Source organism: Carex rostrata, chromosome 20 (assembly GCF_964058835.1).
Source record: "Carex rostrata chromosome 20, lpCarRost1.2, whole genome shotgun sequence".
In the NCBI taxonomy this organism is placed as follows: domain Eukaryota; kingdom Viridiplantae; phylum Streptophyta; class Magnoliopsida; order Poales; family Cyperaceae; genus Carex; species Carex rostrata.
This window is the reverse complement of record NC_135937.1, coordinates 7,355,846-7,373,230: the sequence shown is the minus strand read 5'-3', so window position 1 is coordinate 7,373,230 and position 17,385 is coordinate 7,355,846. Positions and strand designations below refer to the sequence as shown.

Here is a 17,385-nt window from a genome sequence, read left to right as displayed (position 1 = left end):
GTTTTCTGAGATATGATTTTGTTGAATTTTATTTCTAGCATGTGTGGTACACTTTACATGTGTTGTCTAATGAGCAGATATGTTTTTCCTTGTGTGGGAGGGTTAATAAATAAAATTGTGCAGTTCTATTGTGTGAAACCTCCTATGAAATAGGAGTTACTGTGTAGTTAGTTGTTTCTTAATTTTGTAGCGTTTTACATCGAATTTTATCTGTAATTTTTGAGGTATCATCGATTCTGATATAATAATATTTGTAAGAATCTACAAATCAAACCATTATCTGTCAATGTGATAAGGTTGCTTGACGTTTATAACATTAAAGATTGACGGATAAAGAGTTGACCAATCAAATCATTATGTTATGGATAATGGAAATAGGATTGTTCCATAGGCATCGGATCAAATTTGATCCAATATCTGATTAGAGCTATTCCATACAAATTTTGAAGTTGTTCGCATGTATCTTGATGTGAATCAAACAGTATCTTGAATTTGACGAATTTAATCCGTTATCATCAGACCGCCCCGGATGCCATCGATAATAGTATCTGAAGTTATGTTCTTTTCGAATTTTACCTGGTTTTAATAAAAGAATGATATGCTAATTTTATCGATGGCATGCTCCGTAGAGAATATGTAATTTTGCGGTGTACATCTTTCTTTGATTTACAACCAGGTAATTTTGGTTAACTTGTTTTCTAGATCCTGGTTTTTTCTGTTATTTTTTCATGTACCACTACCATGTACGTTTACTTTGCAATTATTAATAGAAGCAATGCCTACGGGCTTATCATAAAAAAAGAAGTAAACATGGTAGTGACTTTAATTTATAGATGGGGAGAAATCTTGTTGTATATTATTTTTGTGTGTACGTTGGTGTACGGGGGTATTCTTGTCCCATACTGCACTGCAATGGCTTGATTATTTTCTATTAGCTCTACTTCTTTCAAATTTGGATTCTAATCATTCATTAAGTTTAATTATTTTCTACTAAGTATAGTTATTTCACATTATCATAAATAAAAAGGTTTGATAGAAATCAACACATTATCATGCCCCTTGATCTAATTGTCATCATTAATTGTTGTTTTTCATCTTCTTTTACTTGTCTTTTATTTTATACTTGTTGTCTTTCATGTTGTACTGGTTGTTTTTTATATTCTACTAGTTATCTTTCATCATCTTATAGTTGTGTTTCGTATTTTACTAGTGTTTCTCATGTTCTACTGACTGTGTTGTCTTTACAGGATTCGTTGAGTTAGTTTACAGGATTTAGTATTGAAGTTTACTGACTTTGCTCTATTAGTTTACAGGATTTTCAAAAATATCCGGAAATTTTTGGGAGACTGGAGTTGGGAGACTATTAGCTACTTCTTTTTTTAAACATGAAGATGATGAATTTTCTTTTTATTTCATATAAGGAACCACGTTGCTAAGAAACAGCTCTTAGAAACTGCAGAGCTGGTACGGCTTTTTCACACGCTGTCTCCTGCCACAGAAGATCCCTCTCTATCCATTTTTTTCTACATATTTGAAAATTCAATATAAATTAATTATAAAGTTATTGTAATGAGAGGAAGATGCTGATCACAATAGTGCTTGTGATCTTTGAGAAAGCTAACTTTTGGAATGGTTGAGAAGAAGATATTGTGGAGTGTATATGTGAGCAGAGACAGTGGTCTCATTTAATTTCAAAAATTATTTACAATTTTTTGTATAGTTCAGAGTAAATTGTTAGTAAATTGTTATAAATACTGTAAGATTGACCTCCATTGACATTGGCAGTATGAAAATTTTATATAATTAATTTTTATTCACATTTAATCTTATAGTTTAAAAATCTGACTGTTTGTATTCTGTGTGTGTGTGTGTGCAGGGAATGTAAATTGTACAAAATCGGTAAGGGCGTGCTCCAATTGAAGGTATGTGGAGGGAAGAGAGGAGGAAAACACTGTGCGAAGGGGAAGAGATCGCCAGACCATATCTGACTGACGGTCCTCCCCTGCTCCAGAAGGAGAGAATTGAAGAGGTAGCAGAGGGTAGGCGGCTGTGCAAAGGGGAAGAGAAGAGACTGTCATGCTTTATTTTGGCCAGATCTGTACACCCAATTTGGGGTGTAAAAAACATTATTTGGAGGGTTGGCTACCACCGTCCCACCTTCCTTTCCTTTCCTTTCCTTTAATGAGGCGTTACCCTTAGCGTTCTGAAGCACAGCCTAAGTGATTGGGCCTCTCTCTCTCTCTCTTCTGAAACTTCATTGAAACTTTACTGGGCCTACCTGAAAATAAATTGAAACACACACCAAATTCTTCCTTGAAAAATAATTGAAAATTAGTCCTGAAATCTTGGTGATGCGCTACATCATGTGGTGGACCAGGTGATTCTAATTTGCAGGGGACATGCTTGGGATAAAATGGCAATCAATAGCTGGTACCCCTTGAAAAGTAAAATATTTGTACATGGAAATAATTGAGATGATGGCATTTGAAAAAAATGAATGTATTAAAATTAACTTAAAAACTCACGTATTTGACCGCTTGACTTAATACTAAATAAATTCGAAAAGTTATAAATTTTGCATGGAAACACACAACTAATGAAGTAGATTGGTTTGAACGGTTTGGATTCACCATTTGAAGTCGATTCGATAGGTTTTAGAGTTGGTGTTATATAAGTTGAAATGACACTGATGTTATACTAGCCAAACTCTTGAATATAATAAAATAATTATGAGCTTGTAGGCCAGTGGGACTGGAGCATATGTCCGAATTGTGTACGCCAGAGGAACCGAATTTACAGCTCAATTTTTGAATTTAGATTTGGACCGTCTCAAATATTTTGGCGAATATTGAAAGAACTCCATGTATTTTTTTTTCTCTTGAATCGGATTGACATGAATTCCAATCAGATGGTTTGAATTCAAACTCAAAATTTGAGTTACCTCAGTATTTATTAGGAAATTTTGTTCCAGTTTAACTTCTTGAACTTTTTATTAAGCCAAATTAGTTCTGGAACCATCATCTGCATCATATTGACTTTTGATTATTTTTTTAAAAAGTTCCAAGGTAATTTTTTAAGTTTGAAAAATAACATGTAAATTATTGTTTGCACCAAATTAATCTTTGAAATTTTTGTTTATAAAAAAATAATATATCAAATGTGAAAATGTAGTATATGACCATTTGTGTGCTATGATTATTTCTTGTGATTTTAATCATAGTACGTGAAAACTTGACTTGATCACGACACGATAAGAAATGTAACTAGTCACGACGTAATTAATCACAATACGGTTCAACACGTCACAAATTTACTTGTCTATCTACCTATCTATCTATCTATCCGTCTGTAGTTGAGACTTGGGAAACCGTGTTTTGTTCTTTAAGGGCCTGTTCGGCATTTACTGTTCACGTGGGAAAAAACAAATTCACTCAGACTGAATTTTTTTTTTCCCACGAGAACAGTAATTTTTCAGTTCAAAATTTCCTGTTCCTATTCCTATTCCTATTCCCAAGCCTCCGCTGAACAGGCCCTAATTGTATATATGTTGGGAAAGATATAATGATGAGCTGAGCAGCTCAGCATGCTGCAAAAATTCACATCCAATGCAGTACCTGACTGAAAATAATTAAATCTGAATACACGAATTTTAAAATGAATCTCTATATCTAAATAAATACCGAATTCTAATCGCTCAGTTGAAACCATAGTCACAAGATTCGCAAATTATATCCAAATAATTCATTTTTTTAGTGATACCAAACCGAATAATTCATTATTCGATTGATCAACTTTGACCGAATTAAACCCGAATTATTCGCAATTTTTTCCTGATTTTTTCCCATAATTTTTTTTTGGTTTTTTTATTTTGCTCTCTTGCAGGACTGAGATCTCTGATCCGAATAATTCTCGAATCATTAATTTCTGACCTCATCGAACCGAGCCCGAATAATTCATTTGTCACTGTGGTTGAGATGACCAGGGACCTAATTGTACTCAGTCAGGTAGCTGGGAAGATATTGATTGATGGTGCAAGCGGGATCCATAGAATTTGTATGCCAAGTCTACAGAACTTAAACTGAGTGATTTGTGGGGTCTACTGTGCAGAATCACACTCCATAGTTTATGACGTCGTAATCCGTCTCCGAGACTTTTGACTGGCAGTCTCACTCATTTGGATTTCCGAGCGAAATCTTATCCATATCATGTGCTTAGTGGGACACGTATCCTCTGCATTAACGTACCGTTTGAGTTAATTTCTGAACCGTACGATCAGAATTCGGGCCAATCCGGCCCAAGCCTATAACGCTCGGGTCCTTTAATATTAGTACAGATCTCAATCGGACGGTCTACATTTTAACTCAAAATTTGAGTTAATGCAGAAGATATGAATTCGTGCTTAGTGGGTTACTGGGTTACTGGGTTATGGGGAGTGTGGCCATCAGAGCATCTACATCCCTAAAACTCAACAGGGTTTCTAAATAACTGTTAACTACTTTTTAGAAATTATGGTCTCTAAAGTTTCTAACTCTCAAATCCCTAAAACTCATTTTAGAGTTTTTATTAAGCCACGTCAGCAACAAATTAAAAAGGAGAAACAATTTGAGCCAATCATTTGGCCAACATAGAGTTTATAAACAGTTTCTTAATAAGAAACTTTCCTGCATAGTTTCTAAATAAGAAACTCTCCCACATCCCTGAAACTGGATTAGAAACTGCCACATCAGATTAGAAACTCTAATAGTTTCAGGGATGTAGATGCTCTCAGACGTCTATTGATATTAGAGAAATTTAGATATATACCCATCATAACTTGATCAATTAGATATTTACCCATTAAAAATACAAAATTAATTATTTATCCATCCAAATTCACTTATATTATTAATATACCTATTTGTTGATTTAATTAACTTGAAATACTAATTAACATTAATAAAATAATAAATTGACTCTTTTGTCCTTACTTTTTAACTATGTCGCCCTCCTTCGTTGATTATTAGTCTCAGGATCTTCACCGTTCTTCTCTTATTTCCTAGCACCTTCCTTCTGCACTAAGTTCTACTCTTTTTTTTTTTTTTAAATACTTGGTAGATGCTACCAAGCTCGCTAAGTTCTACTCTCTCTCTCTCTCTCTCTCTCTCTCATTTTTTTTGGTGACATGGGATCTATTTATAAAAATAGATGAATTTTAATTCATTATTACATTGTTTAAAGCAGTATTATCTTTCCAATTTGTACATTATGTTTTAACCTTCAACACGTAGCTATGAATTCATTCTGGAAATAAAAGAAGATTAATGGGATTACATTAGATATATCTCTCAAGAGTGGATCATGATACGTTGATCTAAATTTTGAAAGCTGGATATATCTCTCAAGAGCGAATACAACTCACCAAACAAACTAAATTATTTGTTAATTGTATAATGAAAGATACGCTGACTCTGAATTAAAATTTCATTGATATAACTAAAATATAAATTCTCATAATTGAAAACGAAGAATGTATATTTATTAAAAAAAAAAAAAAAATTGGGAGTATCAGTACAGTATTGTTTCAAAATATCAGCACGAAAAATTAAGAGTATCAGTCCTGATTCTTTTAAATGCACAAAATTAAGGTCATAATAAAATTCAAAAAATTTCTATCATACTGGCACAAATCAATTTTATGACACGTACGAATCAATTTTAATATTGTATTCCTCACATTCATATATATGTCATCCCAATTAGTACGACAATATCATAATTTGAATTGTCAAAATGAAAATATCCTAAACCATCGACTATCGTATCGTTTCTTTTTCTCATATACTTCAAACTTCTTACGATCGAGTTGGTACTTTTCCATGGACCATCGAGATGAAACTTGACTTTCTGAACACATAGTGATGATTTTTTCACGGTCTACAGGACATTCAATTATTTGAGAGACTTTAGAGGAGCATCAGATGTAGACTACACTTTAAGAAGTTGAGAGAGAGTACCAAGCACGGAAGTTATATATGATGCGTATATATCTAAATTTCTATTGATAGTATACTCCGATTCATATTGTGTGAATTTTGATGCAGGTTAGTTAGTTAGACAGCTATGATATAGTGGGAATGATTAAAGAAATTTGCCTATTTATCGAACTTAAGAAAACATCCGATTTTTTTAAAAATACCCCCAAAAAAAATTATTTTATTAAAAATAACCATGTTTTGATTGAAATTTTAAAAATATCCAGGCAGCAGATTTTTTCTGCGCTCCGAATTTTTTTTTTTTTTTTTTTTTAGATTTTTTTTATTCTGAGCGCAGATTTTTTCTGCAACCGGATTTTTTTTTTTTTTTAGAGTTTGGAGTAACAAAATATCCATGGTTTGATTTTTTTTTATAAACACATGTTTTTTAATAATATATGTGTATGTATATGTACATGTATATGTACATGTATGTGTATATATAATATTATATGTATAACTCATTTTTTTTATAATATATGTATAATATATGTATATAATATTTATGTATATGTATATAATATTTATGTTTATGTATATGTATATATATATATTTTTTTTAGAGTTTGGAGAAAGAAAATATCCATGGTTTGATTTTTTTTATAAACTCATTTTTTTTAATAATATATGTGTATGTATATATAATATAATATATGTATATGTATATGTATATGTATATGTATATGTATATGTATATGTATATGTATATGTATATGTATATGTATATGTATATGTATATGTATATGTATATGTATATGTATATGTATATGTATATGTATATGTATATGTATATGTATATGTATATGTATATGTATATGTATATGTATATGTATATGTATATGTATATGTATATGTATATGTATATGTATATGTATATGTATATGTATATGTATATGTATATGTATATGTATATGTATATGTATATGTATATGTATATGTATATGTATATGTATATGTATATGTATATGTATATGTATATGTATATGTATATGTATATGTATATGTATATGTATATGTATATGTATATGTATATGTATATGTATATGTATATGTATATGTATATGTATATGTATATGTATATGTATATGTATATGTATATGTATATGTATATGTATATGTATATGTATATGTATATGTATATGTATATGTATATGTATATGTATATGTATATGTATATGTATATGTATATGTATATGTATATGTATATGTATATGTATATGTATATGTATATGTATATGTATATGTATATGTATATGTATATGTATATGTATATGTATATGTATATGTATATGTATATGTATATGTATATGTATATGTATATGTATATGTATATGTATATGTATATGTATATGTATATGTATATGTATATGTATATGTATATGTATATGTATATGTATATGTATATGTATATGTATATGTATATGTATATGTATATGTATATGTATATGTATATATGTGTATATAATATATATAACTCATATACATATATTATATACACATATATACATATAGAGTTAGGCTGGGGTGCTATGGATAGCATAGTGGCATCTATGCTACGGCTCAATATTCGAGTTTTCAAAATCCAAACGGTCGATCCGAACCGTTCATCTTATTCTCCATATTAATATCTGCTTGGAGACCAAATTTTACATTTTTCTGAATTTTTTTACTATTTATTAAGTATTTTACAAAATTGTTGATCCAACGGTGGCTGCACAAAACAGTAAAACCGTTGGATTAGCGATTTTCAAAGTGGCTTAATAAATAGTAAAAAAATTCAGAAAATTATAAAATTTGGTCTCCAAGCAGATATTAATATGGAGAATAAGATGAACGGTTCGGATCGACCGTTTGGATTTTGAAAACTCGAATATTGAGCCGTAGCATAGAGGCCACTATGCTATCCATAGCACCCCAGCCTAACTCCATATATGTATATATGTGTATATAATATATACTCATTTTTTTTATAAACTCATTATACATATATTATATACACATATATACATATACATATAATATTATGAGGAGGGATCAAGTTACAACACTTGAAAGTTACAACAAAGTTACAACATCTATTTTTTTCATTTTCAAAGTCCAAATCGTCGATCCAAACCGTTAGATATTCAATCTATATTAAAATGTGCTTGGAGACCAAATTTTACATTTTTTAAATTTTTTTGCTATTTATTAAGATGGGTACAAAATCGCTGTTTTTATTAAAATTCTGCACCATTAAAAAACAGCGATTTTGTACCCATCTTAATAAATAGCAAAAAAAATTTAAAAAATGTAAAATTTGGTCTCCAAGCACATTTTAATACTAGTTAAGGGCCCACACGTTGTCGTGGGGATTGAAAATCTATTTGGATTACCTTTTAAAATGTGATATTTGTATTATAATGGATTTGTTAAATTTAATTATATGAGTGTGAAATTATTTTATGTGTAATATTTTTCTCTCATTTCTCTCCTCATATTTAATCGTGACACAAAGTCATCGTGCATAAAGTATGTGTACGATAGAGTTGATTGCTTCTCTAAAAATTGAAAATCAATTATTAAAGAATTGAAAGTTATAATCAATCTTATATTTTTCTAAATTTAAATGTATTTAATGCTTATGGAAGGTGGGATCTGCGTATCCTTGGGTGATAGATGTATTAACTGCACAAATTAGATAAAAATGTTTTTTTTTTTAAATTACATGGCAGGGACTGCCAGATAGAAATCAGATGAAAATATTGGAGTTCAAATTGTAAAGATAGGGATGTGGAACATCCTTATAAGTCTCTATCAATCAGCGAAGTAGATATGATAATAAACTCTCCTTGATGGGGCGTGAAACTCGATAATTTCTTAATTTTATACTGTAATCATTTATATACTTTAGTTAATAAAGCAATGTTGCAACATCATTTTGTTTTCACTAAATCAATTACTTTCTTTCTATGCTTAAATGGTGGCTATATGTCAATCTATTTGGTGCCACCAACTGTTGGTCAAAAAAAAAAAAGTTGAAAGTAAATAAATAGGAGTTCATAAAGGGAACTTTTTGTTAAGACTATAAATATCTACTATACAATTTAAATAGGCGGTGCATAAAAATTTTAGGTGAAATTTTATAACCATAGGGTCTTCCTATAAGCCAATAAAATATTATGCACCAAGATTTTAATAAATTAGACAGATATCATCTCCAACGCATGCATGCGCAAACTTGACTTGGACCGAGCTTATTAAGCTTTAATGGATCCAACTAAAATAATAAAAAATATTTGATAAAATAATTCAGCCAAATAATTTACTATTGAGGTAATATAGGTAAATGTCTACAAACAAAAATTTTAATTTTACAAGACTTTCATCCTTGCCAACAATATTCGATGGATTCCCTCTCCAGAAGAAATATGAACCTAAACCTCGAAAATCAATATTAAATTAATAAAAGGAATCTTACATACAAATTTAAATGCTAATTGTAAAGAGAAAAATTTCAAACCAGAGTAATCTCTTGTGTAAATGATAATTTTTGTTTGAATTGCATACAAGTCCTAAAATTAATTATGTTCATATAAATAATTATCAAAAATAAAAATAAAATCCTGTAGAGGATAAATTATCATGTATACCCTCTTTTCCTGGTTATAATTGAATTTTTTAAAGGGGCTGAAACAAAAAAAATCTGATGAATATACCTATTCTTCTCTAGAGAAAGAAAATTGATTTGAACTCAACTGAAATCAATCCCCTTGGATAATATTACCTAGCAGCAAACCCCGTGCAATGACTATCTACATCATGGATCCAATAACAATACTACATCTAAGTTTGTTACGCACCATATAACTTCCAAAAATAATGCAATTACCTTGCACCCAGCTGCAAATCTGAACAGGTATAGTTGAAAAATGTCAGAGAGAATTAAGCACATCTAGCAAAAAAAGAAGCTTGCAACAAGACAAGGAGTATGGTCCATATTTGAATCACATAAAGCTTTCTCTAACAATTAAGTTAAAAAGGTATAAAATCTTCCGATTCCCTTATCAATATACGGTTCCCTCCTCATCTAACCTCACTTGTTAACAACCTTCTCGTGATTCCTTACCAGAGACTCTGTATGAGCCCTGGTCAACGAATCACCTATTTAGAACTGATTTTAGAACTTGCAAGTAGGGGAGTATTAGCATGTTTCAATACCAGTACTGGTACTGGTTCAGTGGTACCATTAATTAATTGTTCAAAGTTGAGAGAGATAGTACTGGTACTTGGTTACTTTTTCTTGAAATTCTGCAATGTTTCTCAAACCCAAAAATTTACACACACACACACATTTTCGCATCTAGCAATCATTCAAGGAGGTTAACCTGTACTGATATGGTATGAAACATGTCTGATACAGTAAAGGTGTTGCAGATGTTTTTATGATTCAGTGTGCAAAATTACATAAATACCCCCTACCTTTCATATTCGCAGTGTAAGTAACTGAATTGGAATCCAAAAGCTACAAACTAAGAACCAACAAAACAAAACCAGTAAAAAAAACCCCAGTATAAATCAAAAGAAAAAAGAGTAAAAAAATAAAAATAAAGAGTGGATGATTGCATAACACGCTAGAAGAGTTGGTTGTGGATTTTAAATAGTCGGTTGAATTTGAACTTGCAATAGTGGCGGCAATTACCTGTCAAATCAATTGAGGAGAGATCGAAGAACAACAGCAATCATTGAACCAAACAAGAGCATACCAATTAAGCCCAGTGAAAGAGTGGACCCCATCAATCAGGTGCTGAAGTGCTGCCACACAAAAGAAGCTGGTGGTCACGACTGAAAGAAAATAAACTCACAATCAGTTACTAACATAAACAATAAAATGATAATGAAATTGTGCCTAATTATGAAAACCCTTTACTTGCTATTCTCTCATGTCCAGTAACTAAGGAATTTATTCCAAAGGTTAAAATTTCTAATTTGCCGGGGTACAAACAAATTTCACACAAAATTACTAAATTCTTTGCTACCTCATCTTTAGCTGCAGAAAGCTCAGCATCCCGCGACTGTACCAGTTGGTTTTGCATTTTATTTCAGCCTTGAACTGACCTAAATTCAATCAAAGTAGCAATATCCGGTAGTATGTTTCTTATCCTTCAAGGGACACCTGGCAGCAAAAGCTTGACATGATCAAATTACAATCAACTCAAAAATTGAATGCAATCACAAAAAATTTATCATATAATCATTCTTTGTAGGGCATGCATACATATACTGACCTTCAATTGTTAAGGAGACGCATTTTAAAAGACCGGTTTAACAAATATTTCAAACTTTATCAAAAGTACTAAATAAACAGAAAAGATACGTAATCATGGGGTAAAAAAAAATTATAAATGAGAGAGTGAAACTGATCAACAGATACACAATGAAGTTTCAGTTATTTCACAAAATTCACTCCCACGACATTTTGTGGCCCTTGATGCACTAAGTTTGTACGCTATTGCTCACATTATGAACCAGTACTTCCATCAAATTTGCTGACACGCACATCCAAAGCTTGCTCAATACAAAATTAAGTGTCCTATATGAGTTGACAACCTACAACCTCACGCTTCCCCTTTTCTTCCTTTCTATTCTTTATTTTCTCCTAATAACTTGTGGCTGAATTAAGCATTGATGTACCAGTGGTTTGCACATACAGTAATCCATTATCAACTCTTCCATTCATTGATATTGTTTATGTTTCTCATATACTCGAAACTTGCTAACACCAATTAATTCTTTATTTCTGAACATAATTATCATTATTAGTTCAATTCTTACAGAACTACAAGCCCCTTCTATTTAAAAAATGTAAAACACTAATTTCATTGACAAATAATAAGCAAAGAAAAACAATGGCAGAAGAGAGACAATATAACCATGTCCAGGTAGCGACGGACATAGCACCAAGCAGAGAAAAGAAAAACCCAAATCTTTAAGTTCTGAAATCGCAATTTCTAAAGCTTAGTGAAAAAAAATAACAAAGATAGAGAAAGAGAGAGGGCGAGACCTTGAAACCTGAGAAGATTTGACTGAGCACACTGCTCCGTCTCTTGACCAGGAAGAAGCGCTAGGGTTTACACTTCGGGGCGGCGGAGAGGAGAAGAAATATGTGGCGGAGAGGAGAGGCGGGTAGCTAGGGTATATGGGTTTGGCTCTTGCGAGATGCGTGCGAGATGGATTCCATGTGTAACTCTGATTCCTTTTAACGACAGAACAAAAAAAAAAGAGGGAGGAAAACGAAGAGAGAAAAAAAAAGAGGGAGGAAAATCGAAGAGAGAGAAAAAAAAGGAAGAAGATCATTTTCTGGAGGAGCGGTGGAACGGAAGAGAGGAAAGCAAAAGGAGAAAGACGCGTTTTCAGTGCGTCGGAAAAGGAAAAAGGTAGAAAAAAGGATACAATTTTTATGTAGTTTAGTATGTGGCGAGTTAGTTTATAATTAATTTCAGACTTATACACGAATGAATGTATAAAATGCATGTATAATATCTCATATTCAACACAATCATTTATAACTGTTGGATTTGTTGGATGGAAGGCTAAGATTGTCTCTGGACAGATACACCATTCAGTCCCCATTATATCAACGTGCTATTATAGGAGTTTTGATAGATTGAATATCTAACGGTTTGGATCGATGATTTGGACTTTGAAAATGAAAAAAATAGATGTTGTAACTTTGTTGTAACTTTCAAGTGTTGTAACTTGATCCCTCCTCTAATATTATATATACATATACATATATTATATTATACATACATACACATATATTATTAAAAAAAAATGAGTTTATAAAAAAAAATTAAACCATGGATATTTACTTATTTAGTTTCTCCAAACTCTAAAAAAAAAGAAAAACAAAATCCGGGCCGCCGAAAAAATCTGCGCTCGGAATAAAAAAATCTAAAAAAAAAAAAAATTTGCGGCCTGGGTATTTTTAAAATTTCACGCAAAACATGGCTATTTTTAATAAAATAAAATTTTTTTGAGGTATTTTTTAAAAAATCAGAGAAAACATTCAATATGCTTGGTTTTCATAACACGGATAAATTAGTTTAATTTATATTATTATATGATTAACACAACTCACGAGGCACAACTCTATGCAATACATTTTGCTATAAATTTTATTTAGATGTTTGCTATATATATTTTTTTCAAATGTTTAGCAAGGCGGTTTGTTATAAATTTGTTGTTTTTTCTTAGATATGTTTAGTGTGTATAGAATCATCATTGGATCTCTACGGAATCTAATTAGGTGTGTCAAGCGAACTTTGCATAGATCCAGATAATCATTTTTATTGTTAACAGGGTAAACCAGTCCATTGAGTACCTACATAGTAGGAAAATGTAATGTATTGGAGAGATGTGCATGTACCTTTTAAGGCCAATTTTCTTTCCTTCTATCTTTTCATTTAAGATCTCTATATGCATATGGATAGATAGAAAGGCATAAAGTGTGGCCAATCTTATCTTTTATGTATTTCATATTAATTACTAATTAGGTAGATAATTAATGTTGTAACGGTTAGAAATTATGACGGTGGCTTCAACTCTCTGCTTTATTGTGGTTGATTGTTATATTCGTTTAGTGTGCAGTTATATTAATTTTTCTTGCATTTTTCTCAGTGTTCGTTAATTGCTGCATCTTTAATACATTAAAATGTTTCAAATTGTCTAGTTTAATACATTCATTCTATACACACTAAACACATCTAAAATAAAAGTTTTATAGCAAACCACCCCACTGTGAGGCAGTTTGCTAAACATCTGGAAAAAAAATTATAGCAAACATCTAAAATATATATAGAGTAAACATATGTAAAAAGAAAATTATAGTAGACTGCTCCATTATGGGGCGACAGTGGAGCGGTCTGCTAAAAATCTATAAAATAAAAATAAAAAATAAAAACGTCGCTTACATTCTTAAAATTAATTTTAGAGTTACTATTAAGCTACGTTAGCAATAAATTATTTGACTAGCGTAGAGTTTATAAATATTTTTTTACTAGCGTAGAGTCTATAAATAAAAAAGGAGAAATAATTTGAGCTAATTATTTGACTAGCGTAGAGTTTATAAATATTTTTTTAATAAAATATTTCTCTGCATAGTTTATAAATAAAAAAAACTGTTCCACATCCTTAAAACTAGATTAAAAACTGACACTTCAAATTAAAAATTATAATAATTACAGATATGGAGATGCTTATACATATCACAAAAATCTACTTAACCTCTTTAATTATAAAATTATAGCTGTATATCTTTTTCAATAAAGAGTAAATTACATGAATGGTCTTTAAAATAGTCAATGCTAATCATTACAATTCTTAAGATTTTAAATTATTATTTTAGTTCGAATTTTTTAAACTTATAACAAGTTAGCTCAGTTATACCACCAATTATAATGATATTTATGATAGATATAAGTAAATATAATTTTTAATTAAATTATAATGGCACGAGCATTTATGCGAGTATCAACTTAATTAATATTTAATGTCATAAAGAATTATATTAGTTTTCATATTATTTATTGGTTGGCAATTATATTCATATAAATTTATGGGAGAAACTAGAAAAGTGATATGAGAAAAGCTAGATGAATATGAGTTATACATTTTCATTTGAGGGGAGCAATTTATAAAAAATTTAAAATTTAAAGAACAAAAATGAAAATTTTCAATTCAGAAGGGTCAAGGCCGGGTGACTTAGAACTATTTTTCAATGAATGTTAAACGTAGAACTATTTGATACAAATTAATAATTTTAAATACTAAATGATACATTTAAAATATTAAAGATTAAAATAATAAACGAGAGACAATTGGAGCACCGTTTTTGTAAAATATGCAAAGAATATTATAATCCAAGTGGACTGATGTCCTCCGTTATGATTCCTTATTGGTACCATAGCAACAAATATAAATTACATTCGTACATACATATTTCTTAAACTATTTCTTTAACACAAAAAAATTAAACATCAAATCGAGATATGTGATATGTCGAGTAGCAATCGATAGCAGAACGATTTTTGTTTTAAATATTTCTTGATTGGTACTATAACAACAAATAAAAGTTACATTACTTCGTACATAAAACATTTTTAAAATATTTCTTTAACACAGAATAATTAACGATCAAATCGAGATATGTGGAGTAGCAATGAATCACACTAGCTTTGTCCTTTTTAGCAGAAGAATTTTTTTTAATACCTAACGTCATGTTAGTGCTTTTGTTTGTTGTCCTACTTAACACCTTTCTATCCATTTTTTTAGGAAAAATTAGTTATTTGTCATTCCAAAACCTTCAAATTAGAAAAATGCCACTCCAAAATTAAAATTTATGAAAAATGTCACAAATTTAGAAAATTCTTAATTTTGCCACTCTAAATTATTAATGACCAAATTACCCTCCGTTTTCTTCTTCTCCTTCGCCTCCCCGGTGGCTCTGCCCCGTACCTCTAGCCTCTCTCTCTCTTTATCTGTCTTTTCGATTGAGTCACAGTAAAAATCTAAAGCATGGCCGTTCGCACCAACAAATAGTGAGATAATATCAGCCCCGTCAGAAACTGCCTCATCCCATAGGAGAGCTTAGTAATGTGGTAGCCTTCATAACGTTGAAATTCTTTGTAAATTATTTTTCGTTATTCATGTACAAATAATTAGATTTTAGCAATCAATTTTGCCGTCATCTCTGTCTCCCCTGTAAATTTTATTAGGTCACTTTGAAAATTGTTGATCCAACGGTGGCTTAACAAAATAGTAAAATCAGCAGCTACCGTTGGATCAATAATTTTCAAAGTGGCTTAATAAATAGTAAACAAATTCAGAAAAATGTAAAATTTGGTCTCCAAGCACATATTAATATGGAGAACAAGATTAACGGTTCATATCGACTTTTTAGATTTTGAAATTTTAAATTTGAACCGTATGCATACGAATGCACATTAGTCACTCTCTATTATATTTAAGGGTTAGCACACAGTTATACACATATACTATTACCGAACTTCTCTTTTGTATGTCATGTTTAGATTTGAATTTTTTTTAGCATGTTGATTATTTTTTATTTAATACATAATTAGTTAATACTTAATAGATTTAAATATGATCAGATACTGAACTCTGTATATAAATTATCTTGCCTTACCCTGACGGAAATCTTAGATTCACCCCTGTATAAATTAGTTTAGTTTATATATTATATGAGTCACGCAACTCACAAGGCATACTCAATGCAATACACTGAGCGCGTGAAAATAATTTGTAATTTTAAATTTGACGAAAGCTACATAAATAAAATAGCATCTTCGAGGATATACTGACAATATCCTTCGCAGATGCTGTTTTGTTTTTATAATATATATAATTTTGCAATTTTGTATTTAGCAAAACAATTACGAAGTTTGCACGTGCTATATTATTCACATCTTAAAAAGTAAAACACGTTCTGCACGGATCTCAAAGATCAAATAATACTGCCCCCGCGGCCCGCGCTATCCCCGAATAGACACCGTACACGTTCCTTGATTGGTACTATAACAAATAGAGTAAAGATGTTGTCCCCCTTAAATCTGTCCCCTATCTGTCCCCCTAACAATCTTCATTTTTTGTTCCCTCACGTGGTCAAAACCCACACTCTTTAATCTTCTCTTAGAGAGAAAAAAAAAATTCAACACAACTCAAAACTCACCCTGTTCTTCTCCTCTACTGCTCGTCACCATCTACCCACGCCGACAGTTGTGATGGCGGTCGAGATCCGGCGAGGCGAGCGTGGTCCACCGTCGAGATCCGGCGAGGAGAGCGTGGTGCACCGTCGAGATCCGACGAGAAGAGCGTGGTGCACCGTCGAGATCCAACGAGGAGAGCATGGTGCACCGTCAAGATTCGGCGGGGAGAGCGTGGTGCACCATTGGAGGGGGTTCATGCTAGCCCAGCGAAGGTTGTCACAGTGCAACATATGAATACTTCATTAGTTAGATATGAATACTTTAGTTGTTAGATATGCATACTTCATGTTACATATGAATACTTCTTGGAAGAGGTGGAATGAGAGAGATGAATCTGACTTTGAATTTTGAATTGTATAAATTATTTCGAAAATGTATGAATACTTTGTAATCGTCAGTATAAATAATTCTTTAGTTAGATATGAATACTTCATTGTTTTAGATATGCATACTAGTATGTTGAGAATATTTATTGGTCCCAATCTGGGCAGGTGTGAATATTATTAGTGTCAGATGTGAATATTGTTAGTGTCATGTGTGAATACTTCATTAGTTAGATATGAATAGTTATATATATGAATATTTTATTTGTTAGATATTGAGTA

At 31.0% G+C, this 17,385-nt stretch overlaps 1 long non-coding RNA gene across 2 annotated transcripts; it reads right to left on the bottom strand.

Annotated features, from left to right (window-relative positions):
- Positions 1-9,055: 9,055 nt before the first annotated feature.
- LOC144572553 (uncharacterized) lies at positions 9,056-12,365 on the bottom strand. 2 transcript variants are annotated; one of them, XR_013517753.1, is made up of 4 exons: positions 12,055-12,365; positions 11,030-11,166; positions 10,693-10,835; positions 9,056-9,901 (listed from the first exon to the last, which is right to left on the bottom strand). It is a non-coding gene; the product is annotated as an uncharacterized LOC144572553 (long non-coding RNA). The 2 variants fall into 2 exon arrangements; XR_013517752.1 differs by having other exon boundaries at positions 9,056-10,835; positions 12,055-12,362.
- Between the last annotated feature and the right edge of the window lie 5,020 nt (positions 12,366-17,385).